At 35.4% G+C, this 20,716-nt stretch overlaps 1 protein-coding gene and 1 pseudogene across 15 annotated transcripts in view; both read left to right on the plus strand.

Moving 5' to 3' along the window:
* The window catches only part of LRRC28 (leucine rich repeat containing 28), a 195,197-nt gene that overhangs the window by 88,485 nt on the left and 85,996 nt on the right, over nt 1-20,716 (plus strand). The window lies entirely within an intron of this gene.
* On the plus strand, nt 8,162-8,222 carry LOC145530652 (U6 spliceosomal RNA; annotated as a pseudogene).

Below are 20,716 nucleotides of genomic sequence, written 5' to 3' on the forward strand. Positions count from 1 at the left end.
CCAAAAAGCTGTTAGATATATGAATGAATTCAGTAATGTTGCAGAATGCCAAATTAACATACAAAAATCAATGCCTTTCCATACGCAAACAGCAAAATTTGGGAAAAATGAAGACATTGATCTCATTTGTGTTAGTATCAAAAATAAAATTCCTAGGAATAAATTAATTTTAGGAGGTGAAAGATCTCTGCAATGAAAACTGCCAGTCCCTTGATGAAAATAGCTCAAGAAAACACCTCTAAATGGAAAGGTATCCTGAATTCATGGATTGGAAGACTTAATATTGTTAAAATGTCAGTTTTACCAAAGCCATCTACAGACTCAGTGCAAGCCCTTTCAAGATTCCAGTGGCATTTTTTTTTAATAGAAGTAGAAAAATCACTCCTAAAATGTATATGAAACCACAAACGTCGCCAAACAGCCAGAGAAATCCTGAGGAATAACAACGCCCTTCCTGATTTTAAGCTGTACTATAAAGCTATAGCCATCAAAACAGTAATGTACTGACATAAAGTCAGAGAAATAGACCAAGCCCAGGAATAAACCTAACCATCTATGGTCAACAAATAGTCGTTGAGAGAGTCAAGCATAGTTAATAGAGGAATGACAATCTCTTCAGTAAATGGTGCTGGGATAACTGGATGTTTTTATGTAAAAGAATGAAACTGGACTCATATTGTACACTAATCACAAACATTAACTTGAAATAGGTTAAAGACTAAATGTAAACCTGAAACCATGAAACTCCTAGAATAAAACATTGGAAAGGTCCTCGAAATAGGTCTTCGTGATGATTTTTTGGAGATAACACCTAAAGTACAGCAACAAAATAAAAAATCAACAAGTGCGACTACAGCAAGCTAAAAAGCTTCTGCATAGCCAAAGAAACCATCAACAAAGTGAAAAGCAGCCTATCGAATGGGAAAAAATATTTGTAAACTATATATCTGATGAGGGGTTAACATCCAAAATATGTACAGAACTCATATAACTCTATAGCAGAAAACCCCAAAATACCAATTTAAAAATGGTTAAAGAATCTGAATAGACGTGTCTTCAAACAAGATATGTGCAAGTCCAACAGGTACATGCAAAGATGTTCAACATCATCAGTCATCAGGAGAATGTAAATTAAAACACAATCAGATACGTCACACCTATTAAAATGGCCATATCATGAAAAACACAAGGGATAGCAAATGCTGCCCTGGATGTGGAGAAAAGGGAAGCCCTCTGCACTTTTTTTTTTTTTTTTTTTTTGACGCAAGGAAGAGACTTTCATCAGGGAGCCGGCAAACAGAGAAGATGGCAGACTAGCACCTCAAAATAACCATCTTATTTGGGTCTGGATGCCAGGTTCTTTTATAGATCAGAGAGAGAAGCAATGAGGAACTGTCAAAAGGCAGAATTGAAGAAGGCAGTGGGGAAGTGAAATGAAAGGGTCTTCAGTCTTGCAAAACATCTCCAAAGGAATGGGCAGTCTTTGGAAGGGGTGTGTTAGTCTCCTCTATTCGCAGGTGGGCAGGGACAAATTATCTCCATGAACTGAACAAGGGCACTTTAGTTTACAGTCCAGCAGAGGGAAAGCCTGGTGTGCTGCAGTCCATGGGGTCGCAGAGTCAGACAAGACTGAGTGACTAATATGAACTGAACTGAACTGAAAGGGGCAGGGTCAGTTGCAGAGCAAGCCTTTAAGTATGATTGTTATAACCATGAGAAAGGTGGAAATGGAGCTACGTTGGAGCAAAGTTGCTATATTTTACCATAATTAAGCTAGGGCATCTTAAGTTGCTTCAGTCATGTCCGACTATTTGCAACCCTATGGACTGTAGCCTGCCAGGCTTCTCTATCCATAGGGATTCTCCAGGCAAGAATACTGGTGTGGGCTGTCATGCTCTCCTTCAGGGAATCACCCTGACCCAGGGATCGAACCCGCATCTCTTAACGTCTACCTGCCTTGACAGGCGGATTCTTTACCAGTAGCGCCACCTGGGAAGCCCACAGTTAAGCTAGTCAGTTCAGTTCAGTTCAGTCGCCCAGTTGTATCCGACTCTTTGCAACACCATGGACTGCAGCATGCCAGGCTTCCCTGTCCATCACTAACTCACAGGACTTGCTCAAACTCATGTCCATTGAGTCGGTGATGCAATCCACCCATCTCATCCTCTGTGGTCCCCTTCTCCCGCCTTCAATCTTTCCCAGCATCAGGGTCTTTTCCAATGAGTCAGGTTCTTCACATCAGGTGGCCAAAGTATTGGAGTTTCAGCTTTAGCATCAGTCCTTCCAATGATAATTCAGGACTGATTTCCTTTAGGATGGACTGATTGGATCTCCTTGCAGTCCAAGGGACTCTCAAGAGTCTCCTCCAACACCAAAGTTCAATAGCATCAATTCTTGGGCCCTCAGCGTTCTTTATAGTCCAACTCTCCAATCCATACATGACTACTGGAAAAACCATAGCTTTGACTAGACGGACCTTTGTTGGTAAAGTAATGTCTCTGCTTTTTTAATATGCTGTCTAGGTTGGTCATAGCTTTTCTTCCAAGGAGCAAGCATCTTTTAATTTCATGGCTGCAGTCACCATTTGCAGTGATTTTGGAGCCCAACAAGATAAAGTCTCTCACTGTTTCCATTTTTTCCCCATCTATTTGCCATGAAGTGATGGGACCAGATGCCATGATCTTAGTTTTCTGAATGTTGAGTTTTAAGCCAGCTTTTTCACTCTCCTCTTTCACTTTCATCAAGAGGCTCTTTAGTTCTTCGCTTTCTACCATAGTGGTTATGTCATCTGCATATCTGAGGTTATTGATATTTTTCCCAGCAATCTTGATTCCAGCTTGTGTTTTATCCAGCCCAGCATTTCACATTATGTACTCTGCATATAAGTTAAATAAGCAGGGTGACAGTATACAGCCTTGACGTACTCCTTTCCCGATTTGGAATCAGTCTGTTGTTCCATGTCCAGTTCTAACTGTTGCTTCTTGATCTGCATACAGATTTCTCGGGAGGTAGGTAAGAATTTTAATTCATCTCTTTAAGAATTTTCCACAGTTTGTTGTTATCTACACAGTCAAAGGCTTTGGCACAATCAATAAAGCAGAAGTAGATGTTTTTCTGGAACTCTCTTGCTTTTTCGATGATCCATCGGATGTTGGCAATTTGATCTCTGGTTCCTCTGCCTTTTCTAAATCCAGCTTGAACATCTGGAAGTTCACGGTTCACACACTGTTGAAGCCTGGCTTGGAGGATTTTGAACATTTCTTTGCTAGCATGTGAGATGAGTGCAGTTGAGCAGTAGTTTGAGCATTCTTTGGCATTGCCTTTCTTTGGGATTGGAATGAAAACTGACCTTTCCAGTCCTGTGGCCACTGCTGAGTTTTCCAAATTTGCTGCCATATTGAGTGCAGCACTTTCACAGCAGATAAAAGTTAAGTTAGTATTAACCTGAAATATGGGCTTCCCTTGCAGCTCAGCTGGTAAAAATCCACCTGCAATGCAGGAGACCTGTGTTCAATTCCTGGGTTGGGAAAATCCCCTGGAGAAGGGAAAGGCTACCCACTCCAGTATTCTGGCCTGGAGAATTCCATGGACTGTATAGTCCATGGGGTCACCTGCAATATATTGTTATGAGTTAATGATGTGTATTGTGGCCCCTAGAAAAGCCACTAAGAAAATCACTCAAGAAGTATAGCCAGAAAATTAACAGTCAGTTAAAATAGCATATTAAAAATACTTACATAAGCCAAAAGATAGTAATAAAGGAAAAGAAAAATAAGACATGAGACATACTAAAAATAGTAAAGTCACAGATATAGTCTTATCAATAATTGCATTAAGTGTGAGTGATATAAAACTGCAATCAAAAGGCAGAAATTTTCCAACTTGATAAAAAAGCAGGATCCAACTATATCCTATCAAAAGAGACATACTTTAGAGCCAGATCAATTGAAATAGGTTGAGTAGGTTCAGATAAGTTGAAAATAAAAAGAGAAAAGACATATCTTGCAGACAGTATTAGATACAGTGACTATTTTGAGAACAGACAAAATAGACTTTAAGATAAAAAGCATTACTGGAGTTAAAGACGGAAAATTCATTAGATAAAAGGATCAATGTGTCAAGAATATGTAACATTATAAATGTTTATCCACCTAACTACTGAGACTCAAAATACATTAAGCAGAAAATGATAGAATTAAAGGGAAGATTTACAACTAAACAATTATAGTTGAAGATTTTAATACTCGTTTCTTTTCATCGGATAGAACAACTCAGGATATAGAAAACTTGAACAACACTATTGACCAACTTAAATGTATTTCTCCACATAACAAGAGGAGAATATATACTCTTTTCCAGCACCTATAGATCATTCTCCAGGATAGATCATATGCTGTCTCAAAAAAACTTCCCTTCCTGTTGGTTTATTTACCATCTGGTGTCTTTTTTTCAGCTCTGGAAACTTCTTTCAATATTTCTTGTAGGATTGTTTTATTAGCACCTGATTTTCTCATTCCTTGTTTATCTGGGAATGTCTTCTCTATGACTTTATTTCTGAAGAGTGGTTTAGCCCTATATATAACTCTTGAGTAACCTTTTTTTTTCTTTCAGCTTTTTAAACATGTCATTTCACTGTCTAGTCACTTATGTGGTTTCTGATGAGAAATTAACTTTTACTTGTATTGTTACTCTTCTGTGTGTATGAGTCACTTTTTCTCTTGTGACTTTCAAGATTTTGTTTATATTTGTCTCGCACCAATTTGCCTACGGTAAGTCTAGGTGTTGATCTCTATGTTTATCATACTTGGAATTCATTGGACTTCTTGGATCTGTAGATGAATGTTTTTCATCAAATATGAGACATCTACAGCCATTGTTTTTTCACATGTTTTTTCTCCTCTTCTGAGACTGCTATTATGCATGTGATTGTATCCTACATGTACTGAGGCTCTGTTAATTTTACTTGATTTTTTTTCTCTCTACTCTGCAGATTTGATAATTTCTATTGATATGTCTTTGAGTTTACTGATTTCTTTCCTCTACCTCAGATCTGTTCCTGAGACCCTCTAATAATTTTTTCATTTTAGTTACTGTATTTTCTGTTTTAGAACTGGTCTTTGGTTCTTTTTATGGCTTGTATTTTTCTATTTAGATTTTCTATTTATTGAATCATTGTCATCATATTTTTGTTTAATTTTTGGACATAGTTTCTTTAGCTTCTTTAAACACATTTGTAACAGCTTCTTTGAAATCTTTGCCAACTTCAACATCTGGACCTATTCAGAGTGTTTCTGTTGACTGCTTCCCCCACACCCTTCTCCTGGCTATGGGTCACAGATTTCTGTTTTTTTGCATGTCTTGTATTTTTGTTGTTGTTGAAAACTGGAAATTTAGGCAGTATATCAAATGTAGGTAATGTATCAACTTTGGATTTTCATTTATTTTTCTGAGAGCTGTTTTTATTTATTTTTTGTTACTTTGAGTTTAAAAGTGTAGAATCTTCCCTTGCTGTAGTTTATAGCCTCTGATAGCTCTGCTATGATTTTATTCTTATTTTTATTTCTTTTAACCCGGTTTTCTAGTGTTGTCACTATGTCTGTATGGTTTGGGGGTGCCACTGAGTTGAAAATATGTTTGTTCAAACATGTCAAGCATATAAGTCTTTGCTGTTTGAAATCTTTTTGGATTGAGGAATGCATTCAGAGTCAGTCAGTTACTTCATCTGCCTTGGCTTTTACTTTCCATGAACTCCCTTGCTTGCATCACCCCTACACATCCAGATAGTTTCCTAGTTGTCTCAGGACTGGTGGAGAGCATATCTAACACTTGCTCGGCTCTCTTACCTCCATAAGCTCCCAGTTCAATTCCTGAATGTTCAACCTCCCCACTCCCATTCTGGCTGAGTCTGCAATTCCAGGCTAACAAATCAGATGTTCTGTATTCGCTTCATTCTTTTCCTTCAGAGTTTGCCAATTTTAGCTGAAAAAGATGTGGGATTTTGTTCTCTGCCCTAAATGAAGGATGCCCCCTCTGAATGTGAAGCTGCTTATTTTCTTTTTTTTTTTTTTATTTTTTTATTTTTTTTTTTGAAGCTGCTTATTTTCATAGTCAGTCTTGCTCTGGTAAATTAACATTCTTGGGATTGAACTTGGGGGTAGGATGTGAGAGGGGCCACATCAAGCCAGAAAAGTTGGTAAACTCCCACTGTTTTGGAATGAAACTTTTTTTTTTTTCCTCTTATTTTATTTTTATTTTTTTTTATAAATTTATTTATTTTAGTTGGGGGCTAATTACTTTACAATATTGTAATAGTTTTTGCCATACATTGACATGAATCAGCCATGGGTTTACATGTGTTCCCCCTCCTGGACCCCCCACCCACCTCCCTCCCCATCCCATCCCTCTGGGTCATCCCATTGCCCCGGCCCCGAGCCCTTGTCTCATGCATCGAACATGGAATGGTGTTCCGTTTCACATATGATAATATACATGTTTCAATGCTATTCTCCCAGAACTTCCCACCCTCACCTTCTCCCTCAATGAAACTAGAACACTTCCTAACACCATACACAAAAATAAACTCAAAATGGATTAAAGATCTAAACGTAAGACCAGAAACTATAAAACTCCTAGAGGAAAACATAGGCAAAACACTCTCCGACATAAATCACAGCAGGATCCTCCATGACCCACCTCCCAGAATATTGGAAATAAAAGCAAAAATAAACAAATGGGACCTAATTAAAATTAAAAGCTTTTGCACAACAAAGGAAACTATAAGCAAGGTGAAAAGACAGCCTTCGGAATGAAACTTTTAACAGACCATAAACGTTTCTGAATTCATTGTCTGCCTTTGGTTGATTTCTGGAGCCCTGAAATAGTTGCTTTTTGCACAGTTTTGTCCAGTGTTTTTGGCTTCCCATGTGGTGCTAGTTGTAAAGTACCCGCCTGCCAATGCAGGAGACGTAAGAGACTCAGATTCGCTCCCTGGGTCGGGAAGATCCCCTGGAGAAAGGCATGGCAGCCCACTCCAGTATTCTTGCCTGGAGAATCCTCATGAAGAGAGAAACCTGGCTGGGCTAGTCTATGGGGTCACAAAGAGTTGGACATGACTGAAGTGACTTAGTATACACACATGCATACTCATTTTTGGTGGAGAGACTTCATCCAGCTCTTCACATTATCCTAGGCCCCTACTCTTAAAATATTCTCAAGTCATTGTTTAATTTGCTACTTAGAGTGTTGAAGGGGCTCATGGAGCTTCCAAATCCCTATTTTTGTCATAATTTTTTGACAATATCTTCCCATTTCTGAGTCTTTGGCACTTATTGGACAAGGTCCTATATCCTAGTCTTTGATAAGAACACTGAGAATATGCTTGTTACGTTCTTTCAGTATCTTAGGATCTTCTTTCTCTGAGTTTGTAATCTGCTTTAAGATGTGTGAAAATCTTCCCAGTGGCTCCCCAGTGGCTTAACCTTTTTCTCTCTAGGGTGTCTGAATATCATTTTCTTTGGTGAAGAGAGTGGAAGCCTTGTATTGGTCATCTGCTAGCTAATTATTCTTGCTTCAAGCATAGCTTGAAAAATCTTTTTGGTGTCCTTAGCATTTTTCTGAGGTATGGCTCATTAGGGACAACAGTTACCTTCATTCTCGCAGATTCATGTCTAAAACTATAATCAAAGACACGTATATAAGTCTTTGATTATAGTTTTCTCAGAAATCAATAATGTGTATATGCTACTTAAATCAGTATTTAACATGCTTTTATATTTTTTACTCCAAAAGAATAAAATAATAAAAGCTACAAAATGGCGTTTGTAGATTTGCAACTCTTCAGAGAATGAAAAATTGAGTTTTTTTACCCTATAATGGATCTAAACAGTAAATGCAATTCATGTAATAATTCTTTGAAGAGCACAGTATAATTGCAGTGTTGACTATTTATTTAAAATATGAAACATTACTGAGTTGTTGAGGACAACAGCAAATCAACAGACAATAATATCCTGGCAACAGAAAAGGAAATTAATTCATTTTACTGTTTAAGGTGCTACTGTTTTTGCATTGTTTTTATGATGCCAAGAGTATCTTGGTGTTTTGAATCACTAACCTAAATAACTTCCTTACTGTTTTAATTGTAGGCTTTAAAATGAGCTTCCAGATAAGCATGGCCTCTGTGCAAGGATGACACGCAAATTCATGAAGCGTTCCATATTTTAAAAAAAAAGAAAAAAAATAAATAAATAAAATGAGCTTCCATTGGACAGTTGCTACTATCCTAAAATTTTTATGTAGGACACAGAGTTCCAGGATCGCATGCCAGCAGTGCCATTGGCAGTTCATACGTTTGTTGCTTGCTTATATTAAACTTTTAATTTTGAAGTAATTGTAGATTCCCATGCAGTATGTGTCCATATGCTTTGAACCAGTCATATTTTTTCTTTCACCCAACCATTAACTAACTTTGCAAACATTAGCTATTGCAGCTTTGTGGGTAATGAAAGGGCCCTGTAGAAAGGTTTGAAGTTTTCTGAAACTGTGGCACTGATTTGGCTAAGCACCAGCAGACAGGGGTCATGATTAAGATAAGGTATTAGAAACACTGTGAAGCTTTTATTTTAAAATATAAATTTGTAACAGGAAGTATTGCCTTTAAAAAAATAAAGCATCAAATTTTCAACTTTTCTGTGCCATTCTTGGAATGAGCTCATGTTCTCTACAAATTTTAACACCGTTTAAGTGTAATTAGTTGTAATGCCGTTATTTGCTCAACCAGTAAACCTTTTGTAAAGTTTGTAGTGACTGTGTTTAGTCACTTGTAAAATATAATTTTTGTCATATATACTGTTACTATTAATGAAAGTGAATACAAAGAGATACTAATGATTATCTGAACAGTAGTTGTATCCATATTTTTGTTGAGTAATTTCAAGCCGGAGTCGCCTTTTTTCCTTTTTAGTTTCATTTATTAGTTAGTTGTCTGTTTGGAACTTTGTTCTGAAGAATTTTCACGGTAGAAGCTGTTTGTCTGAGAATAATGAAAATCATCTATTGGTGGGAGGATTTGGAGAGATCATGGGTATGGCTTGTTCTATATTTTATTTAAAAAAAAATAAAAACTTTAAAATTGCTAGTGCTATAATGGCAGTATGACCCATAAAGGGCTGAAATGCCTGTTTGCCTAGAAGGAAGAAAGCGTAAAGTCGATGGTTGATGGGACAGAGTTATTAAGATAGATGAGATAAGACTTAATTTTAAAATTCTCTGAGCATTCTTCAGAAGGGCTTCAAGAATATAATAAAATATATGAAAAATTGCATTGAAAAGACTGTGGCTGAGGCTTAGATGTCAGGGAAGTGCTTTTTAAGCTGACAGCATAAGGTTATGATAATCAGGGTCTTTCCAGTATCATATGTATACATGTGTCACAGTGACCACAGTATTAAAATAAAGCCAGAGTTTGGCAGCACATTTTAATTTTCTTTCTCTTGAGCAGAATGCAACATAATTCTTTTTTTCTTTTCCTATACAAAAGTAAAAAAAGAAAAAAGGTTGCTACTACTACTATTTTGAGTGTTAGACCTTGCTTATAGAGTACATGGGGGAAAACATGCCTTAAATGCTGATGATCAGCATTTTCTAAACTTTCTCTATATGCTCTGTGAAAAAAGCATACTATAGCCACAGAAATGGGAAACTTTTGGTGTTTCACAATTAAATGGGTTTCCTGACTGGAAACAGCTACTGTGTATTAGAATTACTTTTTCCTAAACCTATTTGAACATGACGTCCCTCTAAATTGGTGGTGTTGTGAACATAGTTGGGAATAAACATCGCTCTAGGTAAGTAGTGTTCCAAAGTGCTGTCACACTAGTATTGGAAATATTTGTATTTTTATAGAATTAATATAAAAATTAAATATGGGCTTTATTTTAGTTCTTTTTCTAAAGTTGCTTCTTGGGTATTGTTTTGACATAATTTCTTATTTTGTACTAAACTGCCAGTTCAAATAAAGGATGAGTAGATCCTAAATAAGTGAATTTGGAAAATGTTAATATTCTTAGAAACTTTATGTACAGCTAATTTTTGAAAGAAATACGAGTTAGAGAGCCATGACTCATCTCTTCACATTGAACTATTTAGTATTCTTTACCTGCTTTATTGTTTTTGTTCCATTGTTCTGTTAGTTCCTGTTATTGAGGGGTGTTTGATCTCTTTGTTAATGCAGTATGCACAACAGAAAGTTTATAGAGTGCAAGAAAAAGTTTTGAACTCCAGTGTATATTGACTGACTTGTAGCAGAGCAGTGGTACTACTTCAGTGTTTTTTCAATGGTTGGAGAAATATGAAATAAATATCAATAAATAGAAATCTGAAAAAAAATTTTATGTATTCTCTTTAGAAGCACCATATAATTTTTCTGTAATACTTACATTTAACAGAAATTGTATAAACTTTTTTCATTTTATAATGACAGAACTTGTAAACCTTCAGCATTCTAGATTTGTATAGCAGTGCTGTGTGTGTGTATATATATATATATATATATATATATATATTGATGAGATTTTGCTTTCTGTTTTATTTCAGTGAACCTAAAGGACATTAGGAAATTCAGATTCTTAGAATTTAATCACAGATTTTTGTGTGATCCCTCTTACACCAAATAAATATGACAATATGTTTTTTAAAAACCCTAGTGTAACGGGGGTTTAGATTTGTGGCATCTCTTATTCTAAGGAATCCCAAAGTATTTGATGAAGTACCATATTAGTATGTGATCAGTTCAGTTCTGTATTTTTATAGAAGTACTATATGAGCATAGAAATAAATAGAGATAAGTTTAAAAATGAAAACATCTTTTTATGCCCTTGCTTCTTTCCTATCCTTCATATTGAGTACTTTTTTTTTTTCATTCAATAGCAGGTAATAAATCAAGGAACTTGCTCTTATATTAACAGTCAACATGTACAAATTAAGATTTCTCTAATGTAAAATTTCTCATGTTAATGATAATTTAGTTTCTTTTAAAGAGTGTATATTTAGAAATCAATTATATTTGGAATTTAATTTGGAATTCGTTAAATTGATGGAGAATTATTTTTAAACTATGGTTCATATTTTGAGCAAAAATAAACCAGTGGTATATTTTTCCATTGATTTATAAGTGTTCTGTCAACCATTTTGTTTTCACATGGGAATTTCAAAGAAATAAATTTAAATGAATTAATTAGAAATGTATTTACACTAAAAATTATCACTCTAAAATTTTCCCTTATTTTTAGTTTAGAAAGTGAGATGAAAGCAATCATTGTAACAGTATTATTCATTTCAGATAGCGAGATGTGGATTGCTTGTAGCTATTCTCTGCAATGTAATAGAATAAAAAAATAAATTTTTATTCTGGGCTATGATACAATGATATTTCTTGAGACAGTGATTATAATAGTCTCATGCCAACAATGGACACCTGGTGGTCTCATTCAGGTCAAAGCCTAAAAACTCCATTGTGCTACCTTAGGAAAGAGAAAAAAAGCCAAAAAGCCTACCTAGAAGAAATCTGTGAAATAGACAATCACTAAAATAATAAAGTGAAAATGTGCGTAGGTTGTCTCCATAAATCTTATAGAATGAGTAAGATAAAGGATTTTTCCAAGCGGTCATCCATGTACTGACAAAAAGCAATAATAAAGATACAAAGTTTTAGAATAAAGGCCTTTAAATTCTTAGAATATATCTGAAGAAGAGACATGTCATTTTTCTCTAGTAGTAGTTATAATTGCCACTTAACAAGAATATTTTCTTAGATACTTTTTCTTATCTTCTGCAATACTCTCAGTGACATTTTGCTAGGTATGGTACCTCAAATGTCATTTTGACTATTTGGTTAGATAAATAATAAACACCTGGCAAATGACTTATTTTGAAGGACACTCAATGAAAGTTTAGTGCATAATTTAGTCATAGGCAAAGTACCAGGTAAAATGTCAAAACAAAGTGATTTTCTTTTTTGAAGCAATGTCTTTAACATTTTAAAATTTCTATTGGGAAGGAATTAATTGACAAGCTTGATACCCAGACATAAATATTTAAGTTAAATCAGTTTCTGTTGTGTTTCTTACCTGTTATATATTTTGGAGCATTTTATTTTGAAGCTCCCAAATTACATTTAATTATCTTTCATAAATAAGAAGACTTCTTAGTTGCTAGTTTACTGTTCTTAATTTAAAATGTTCTTTTTGTTTATCGCTTATAACAGGCAAAAGAACAGTTAATAGATTTTCGCAGTGAACTTTTTGGTATTGTCAGTATTATTTGTAATCTATGTTTTAGTGTCACTTTGGCTTCTGTGTATAACATGGATTGGAGGGGCCAGAATGGAAGTAAGAAGACTAGTTAAGGAGGCGGTTGATGAGTTCAGGCAAGAGAGAGTAGTGGTGCTTGGTTCAGGGTGGTAAGAGTGTAGCCAGAGAACACAGATTCGGTACATATTTTGCAGTGTGGCCTGTCATGAGGCACTCAACAGCCTCTGTTCTCTATTTGTCTCTACCTGTAGACGAATTGCCAAGTTATAGTAGTGTTCCCAGATCTGGTCATTACCCAGTTCAAAAAATATTATCCATAAAATAAGAGGGCTTATTATATATATATATTTTTTATTTAATAGAAGAGATCTGGTCATTTGTTAATTACTTATTCTTCATTACTATTTATTTATCTATGGAAAGAACCTACAAGTTAGGCAAAGTATTGTGTGATTGAAAGATTTGAAAGATGTGCTAGCCAGAGATGTGTAGAGCATGGGGGTGCCTGGCTTACCATTATTGATGAGACAAAGGGCTGCCTCCTGCAGAGAGCTCTTCCCTGAAAAAGCTTTTTCCTGCCAAAAGCTGCTTACAAAAAGATATTTATATTCAGATTTTACATTTAAAATATTATGTAGTATGGTGAGCTGAAAAAATAGAACTATTTATTGATTTTCTACCATATACCGTTGAATTATATGAGATATTTCCTGTAATCATTTGAGGGATATGCTGTTCTTTCCCCTTTTTACAGGTGATTTTTAAGTTAACATCAAACCAGCGATCTAAATATTTGAGTAAATAACCCAAAACTGCACAGCTGACGGTTTGAACCTATTTCTGCATACTGGAATATGTGCATTTCACTGCGCAATCAAGCAAAAGAGAATGAATCTAGAGAGGAACTTCCTGTGTATAGAATGGAGTTTAGCTGGCATTGAAATATTGTCTTTTATTTCTCTGTATGCTCTTCCTAACCCAGTGTGCTTTGGATCTCAATTTAGAGCTGTTTTTAGTGGTACCGGAAAAAGCCAGTGCTTGAAAGTATCAAGCCTTGTTATTGACTCTGTGGTCACTGGCTTGGCATGGAGTGGGTGGCTTCCTTCCCATTCCCATTTAAATTTTAGGTTAGGTCAGTATGCATCAGCAGAGAATGATGATTTAAAGGAGACTTACTGTTTTTTTGTTGGAAATTGGCACTCTAATGTTATTTTTAGGCTCAGTCTAGGCACTTACTATGTGGCAATAATGAAATCATTTTCAGGATATTCTATAAGTAGCTGAAAAGTTAAGGTATTGTATATTTAGCATGAAAGTAAATAGTGCAAACAACTGAAGTTAGGATTATTCTAAGCACACTAAAGAAATAAAGTGTCCAGACTGGTGTTTACTTACTGGAAAGTGATGTAATGATCCAGGCCAGCTGAAAAGAGTAGGATTCCTCCTGTATTCCAAAGAATGCATTGTAACTTTACATCAGTAATACTTCATTAATTTTAAGGTGGCATAGCAATAAATATTTTGAAGGTGTCATAGACTAATTGATAATAAAATTAATTGTAAACAATTTTATTAAAAAGAAACATAGTACCATATTGTGAAAGACTTCAAAAAATGCAATAAAACATTACTAGAAATCTAAACAGCTAAGAACTGATTAAATTATATGAATTTATACTAAGAATAATTATTCTGATTTACAGTGTTCATATGATCAGCATATGGAATTTTTAAATGTACATGTTTAATTTATGTATTATATTTAATGGAAATGTTATTTTTAGCTTTTGGAAAGAATTTTTAAAAAATAACTTTTGTGTTAGTGTTTTTATTTTTTCTAACATAAAGGAAAAGTCACCCTTTTGAATTATGTAATCACCTTTACAGTAAACTATAGAAGAGTTTCAGCACCCTCCCTGACTCCTTTATGCCCCCTTAGACCAGCCTCCATACACCCTGCCAGGCCCGGAAGCCGCTATTCTGTTTTCTACTTCTGTGTGTGTGCTTAGTCGCTAAGTCGTGTCCGACTCTTTGCGACCTATGGACTGTAGCCCGCCTGGCTCCCCTGTCCTTGGGGATTTTCCAGGCAAGAATACTGGAGTGGGTTGCCATGCCCTCCTCCAGGGGATCTTCCCGACCCAGGGATCGAATCCAGGTCTCCCATATTGCAGGCAGATTCTTTACCGTTTGAGCAGGATATCATATAAATGGAACTATACATAAGCACCCTTTGAGTTTGACTTCTTTCATTTAGCATAATGCATTTGAGATTCAACCATGTTGTTATATATATAACATATATATACATAGTTGTTATGAATTCCTCAGTATTTTATCCTAAGGAGCATGTCATCTGCGAATAAAGAAAGTTTTACTTCTTTTCCAGTCTTGCTGCTTCTTGTTTGTTTTGCCTTATTACATTTGTTAGATACCTGAGTAGAGAGAGTGGATCTAATTGCCATGTATGTGTATTGTTCCCCTAAATGTAGTCAGTCATTATTCTCTTGTTATTTTTAAGATTTCCTAGTCTTTCACAGTTTGATTATGATGTGTATAAGTTTGGATCTGTTTGTGTTTATCCTACTTGGTTTTTATTGAGCTTCTTGGATCTTTGGTGTAATATTTTTCATCAAAATTTGAATTTATAGCCACTATTTTTAAAAATATTGTTTTTCTTCCCTTTCATCCTCCTTTCCTTTTTATGGGAATCCTATCACACATATGTCTGTGCAGCTGGTTTTATCCTACAGATCTCTAAGACCCTGTTCACTTCACTTAAGTCTTTTTTGCTACTTTCTCTTTGGATAAATTTTGTTACCAGTTTATACTGATTTCTTATCTGCATGTTCAGATCTGCTGGTAAGGCTTTCTCATGAATTTTCCTTTCACTTGTAACTTTTCAACTCAAGAATTTCCATTTTCTTGTTTCTCTTTATTGAGAATGTTTTCTGTTTTTTGAATCATTGTCATAATTTTATCTCATTCTTTAAACTTTTTCTTTTAGTTCTTTCAATATATTTATTATAGCTGCTCTTATTATAGCTACTGTCATTGTCTGCTAAATCCAACATCTGGGTCCAGTTCAAATCAGTTTCTATTTTCTATTACCCATTTTTTCTTGAGTATGGGTTGTGTGTGTATTAGTCACTCAGTCGTGTCCGACTCTTTGCAACCCCATGCACTATAGCCAGTCAGGCTCCTCTGTCCATGAAATTCTCCGGGCAAGAATACTGGAGTGGGTAGCCATTCCCTTCTCCAGAGGATCTTGCACACCCAGGGATCAAACCCAGGTCTCCTGCACTGCAGGCAGATTCTTTACCATCTGAGTCAGCAGGGAAGCCCAAGCATGGGTTACATTTTCCTGTTTTATTACATGTCTTCTAATTTTAAAAAATTGTACATTTAAAAAAATATATTGTAGCAACTCTGGATCCTGATTATTTTTTCCTACCTGAAGATTGTTGCTATCTGTTAAGTTCAGTTCCTCCACAGTGTATGACTGATGTCTCTGTTGGTGGGTTTTTTTTTTTTTTCTGTATTGTTTTTGCTTTAATTTTTTTTTTTTAGAAGCAATTTCTTTATTTTTTTTTTTTACTTTAAAATATTGTAGTAGTTTTTGCCATACATTGACATGAATCAGCCATGGGTTCACATGTGTTCCCCATCCTGGACCCCCCTCCCACCTCCCTCCCCATCCCATCCCTCTGGGTCATCCCATTGCCCCAGCCCTGAGCATTTGTCTCATGCATCGAACCTGGAATGGTGTTCTGTTTCACATATGATAATATACATGTTTCAATGCTATTCTCCCAGAACGTCCTACCCTCACCTTCTCCCTCAGAGTCCATAAGACTGTTCTATGCATCTGTGTCTCTTATTCTGTCTCGCATATAGGGTTTCGTTACCATTTTTCAAATTCCATATATATGCATTAGTATACTGTATTGGTGTTTTTCTTTCTGGCTTACTTCACTCTGTATTATGGGCTCCAGTTTCATCCATCTCAATAGAACCGATTCAAATGTATTTTTTTTAATGGCTGAGTAATATTCCATTGTGTATATGTACCACAGCTTCCTTATCCATTCGTCTGCTGATGGACATCTAGGTTGCTTCCATGTCCTGGCCATTGTAAACAGTGCTGCGACCTACCTTTTTATGATTTGGCCCTGTGTCTGTGTAACGTAGTAGTTGAACGCCTTAAGCTATAAAGCTCTATGCCGTGTGTTTGGATTCAGAAACGCATTTAACATTTCAGCCGTTTTCAGGTTTCCCCAGCTACTATTTTCTGTTGAGTCCTGTGTTGTCTTCTGTTCACCTGTGCAAGTTCTGTGTGGACCTGGGATACGAAAACAGCTTGAGCCCTCTGTGGACTCCCTCGAGCTGCTCACCACTTTAGTCAGCCTGGGATATGTGGAGAGTCTATCAAATGCTTTCTCACCATTTTATATCCTGTTCCTCCTTGTTATATTTTTGGCTCATCTGCCCATTCCCTTGCTTGTGCCAATCAGTAGCCCCTCAGCTGATAAAATTGTTGGTCTTCCATGTTTGCTTGTGACCAAGATTCTTAATTGTTATTGACAACAGTACTGGGTATGGGTTTTTCACTTTCATTCCAGATTAACCCTGTGACTTTTGTTCCAAGTCTGCCCACTCCATCAGTAAAGCTGTTGGTTGTTTGCAGCCTACCCTGCCATATTAGAACTATTATCCTAACCAAGCTGGATGGGAGAATGGGAACCATCCAAAGGATACATGCCACAGATTTCTGTTCTTCATATCCAAAGTTTTTCATGAATAAGTTATTCTCTGTTGAAAAGCACAGGTTAGTTTTCAGAGTGCTGAAATTGTTGCTTTTGATAATTTTGAGTGATTTTATAGTTGCTTTTTCAGCAGAGGATTTGACATCCTCCTCACTCCATTATACTAGAAGTTCCAGCTTTGGGGGGTTTTGCATGGTATATGTTTGTATTATTTATGTTTTGTCCATCTATGTATTTATACTTAAAATGGATTCTTTTTAGATAGAATATATTGAGGTCTTATTTTAAAGTACAACCTGATAATCTGTTTTATTAGGTGTTCTTGGGCTGTTTGCTTTTAATGTTGTTATTGATCTCGTTAGATTTAGGCCTGTCATTTTGTTATTAGTTGTCTGTTTGTAACATCTGGTTTTATTTCTTTGTTTTCTTTTCCCTGCCTTTTTTGGTATTATTTGAACATATTTTTGTTTTCTGTTTTAATTCATTTATTGGCTTTTTAGATTTATCCTTTTTTTGGTATTTATCTTATTTTTAGTTATTGCTTTAGGGGTTGCATTATACAGAGCTTTCAAAATCTGCTTTGAAACTACTTTTACTTTACCCCACTAATCTTTGTTGTACTTATCCCAAGTAGTTTATCATATATTGAAATGCTTGCAACAGTTATGCATAACAACTTAAAAGGAGAAAAGTGATAGTTTGTTATATTTACCCAGATATAATAACTCTTAAATTTGAAGACATAATTCTAAAGCTTCAAAACTTTGGTTAAAGACATAAATTTTCAAATTTAAAAAGCTCAGCAGACCCTAGATAGGATAAATTCAAAGAAAGCCATTTATAGATACATCATAATCAGTCTGCTAATGACTAAAGATAAATAACCAATCTTGAAAACACCTAAAGAAATAATTATTCAGATAATTGTAGATTTCTCCGCAGACACTGTGGGAGGCTGGAAGATAGTGGAACACCATCTTTAAAGTACTGAAAGTAAAGAATGGTTAGCCCTGAATTCTGTACCTAATGAAAAGAATTTCTGAGAATTACAGTGATAATAAAGACATTCCCAGAGAAAAGGAAAGCTAAGAGAATTTGTTGCCAGCATACCTGCTCTAAAAGAAATGAAATTTCTTCAGGCTGGTGGAAGTGATATAAACAGGAAGCTTGGATCTTCAGGAATGAAGGAAGAGCAGCAAAATATATGAGTATCCTGTCGTCCTGGCCTCAGTGTAGCTTCTGAATGTGACCAGATTTGCTGGATTTCTGATTGGCTAATAGCTCTCCGGTTTTTAACCCGAGCCCATACCTTGGACTCTGTTTCTGTATTCCTGTGTGATACGTTACCACCCCAGGTTTATTTCCTGTCTCTTGTGTTTAAGTTAGAATCTTAGACAAAGTTTGTTTGACTCTATTGTTTTATAAAAATGTGCTTCCCATTAGCTGAGCTTAACAAGTATATATTTTTTTATTTTGTTGGGAGGAAGATACCACATATAGTCTTGTATTTGTGGCCTATTGTAAAATGGTCATGAAAATAATGTTTAATTCACTTCTCCTGAAAGGCTATTTAATTTTATTTCACTCTCTTTCCCAAATACTTTCGTAGGATGACAAAATTATTAATTTCCCAACCATATTATATATAGTAGTCCACTCAGTATTGTAATTAGAGTAATAATTAGCTCAGTTTTCTTCTAACAGATGAAAAGACCTATATATATATAGTAAGCTACTTAGACAAAAACGTCCTTTGTTACATTTGTTCATTTAATGCAGTCCTGCATGTTTAAGTCTTATTCATCACTTACAGGGAATAAGAAATGTCAGCTCTCTTTTCTCTTCCCATCCTTAGTACTTTAACCTTTGATACTGACAGTATGTATTCTCATTTTCTTTGTCACAAGTGTTATTAATTTTAATATGTGAAAATGTGTGCTTGTGCCTGTCAAAACAAAGTATGAATATTGATCTGTTAAAAAGTAAATAATCAAATTATAGGAAACTTAAATTCATAATCACTTATTTCCTCATTTCACAATACAATAAGACAGTACTGAATCAAAATGGTGGGCAGTCGCAAGCCTTAGCCCACAGCCCCGCCAGCCTTAGTAATTTTTGCAACCATGTCAAAACACTGTTTTATGCACTTAATTATTTTTGAAATAATGATGAGAATAGTTTATTTTGCTTGCTCCCATGTGATTTTTGATGGATTTTTCAAATTCTTTTAAATAGGTGGCTTTATAGGTACTGCAATTCAGAAATATTGATATACTTAAAATTTTTTTTCTACAGAAAGAATGTTTTTAACATTGACTTAGAGTATAATAGTCTAGAAACTTGAAAATAATCTTTGATTTTTTCCTGTTTCACTATTTTCCATTTCCAACCAAGCTTACTCTCTGCTTTTCTTAAAACCTCTCTGGAATTTACCTTTAAACTCTATCACACTGCCTCTGTTCTCATCAACTGTCCCCTTGTTTCCCCAGCCGACTCACTCTTTTCATTTCATTGCTTCCTGCGTATTTACTGTTTTCATATTTCCAAAAGAGTCCCTTCATCCTTTGAGAATTTTCGGGAAGTGGTATGTTCTTACTGTAATAAGTTCAAACTTCTCTTACCAGTATTCATTATCATCCATGTCTCCACCAAGCCCTCTGTATTGAACTTATTTTCTCCTTTTTCCCACTGGTATCTTTGGTGCTTGTCAGGCCTCAAGTGGTCATTGTGCATGTTGTAGTTATCTTTTTACTTGCATGCCTTTCCTCGTGCTTTCAACCCCATCTCCATGCCTGGCTTGAAATGCTGTATCCATTTTCTTTTTAACCTGTTCAAGTTCTCATTTCCTTCGATAAATTTTGCAAAAGCATCTCCAGCCTGTCATCTAGCTCTTTTTTTTTTTTCCCTGAGCTCCTAGCACACAGTGTCTTTTATGTGTAATGTGATTCTCAGTGGCAGAGACCTTGTCTTGTTATTCTCTCAGCACCTAGCCCCATGGTGTGTAAGCTGATTGGTTGCATTTCTGTCCCATTTCACTCCCATAATAACTTTGTAAAGTGAGGTCAGGAAGATTCCTTGTTTCTTTTTGTTTTTGTTCAATTCTAAAACATAATTCTCCTGTCAATTCCTTCACCCTCCATGCCCCATGAGAAGCAATCTAAATAGATAGGCAGGAAGACTTAGCTAGAGGAAATACTGTGCTAATAGAGCCAAGAGTGAAACTGACCCCCCCGTGTGCATCAGTTTGGTAAAAATAGAACAAAACTCTTATTGGGAATCACAAACATTCACTGAATCCTGTCTCCTGCTTTCAAATATGTCTTTGTGTGATATTGGGGAAATTAGAAAATAAAGTGTGAACTTCTCAGCTATCACAAATCTCTTCTAGATATTAGTAAAATAACTAGAAATTAATGTATTTTTGCACTTGTATTACTTTTATAAAAAACAGTTATTAAAAATGTTCCTGTTAAGAGTAAGTCCATAACAAAGACTGGCAAACTTTTTTTGTAAATTATGAGATACTAAATATTTTTAGGCTTTGCAGGCCACTTATGGTCTCTGTCATATATATACACACACATACATATATGTGTATATGTAGTTGTTATTGTTCTTATCATTGTTGTTGGATTTCACCAC

This window comes from Giraffa tippelskirchi, chromosome 12, assembly GCF_054371585.1.
Source record: "Giraffa tippelskirchi isolate mGirTip1 chromosome 12, T2T-mGirTip1v1.2.pri, whole genome shotgun sequence".
Lineage (NCBI taxonomy): Eukaryota > Metazoa > Chordata > Mammalia > Artiodactyla > Giraffidae > Giraffa > Giraffa tippelskirchi.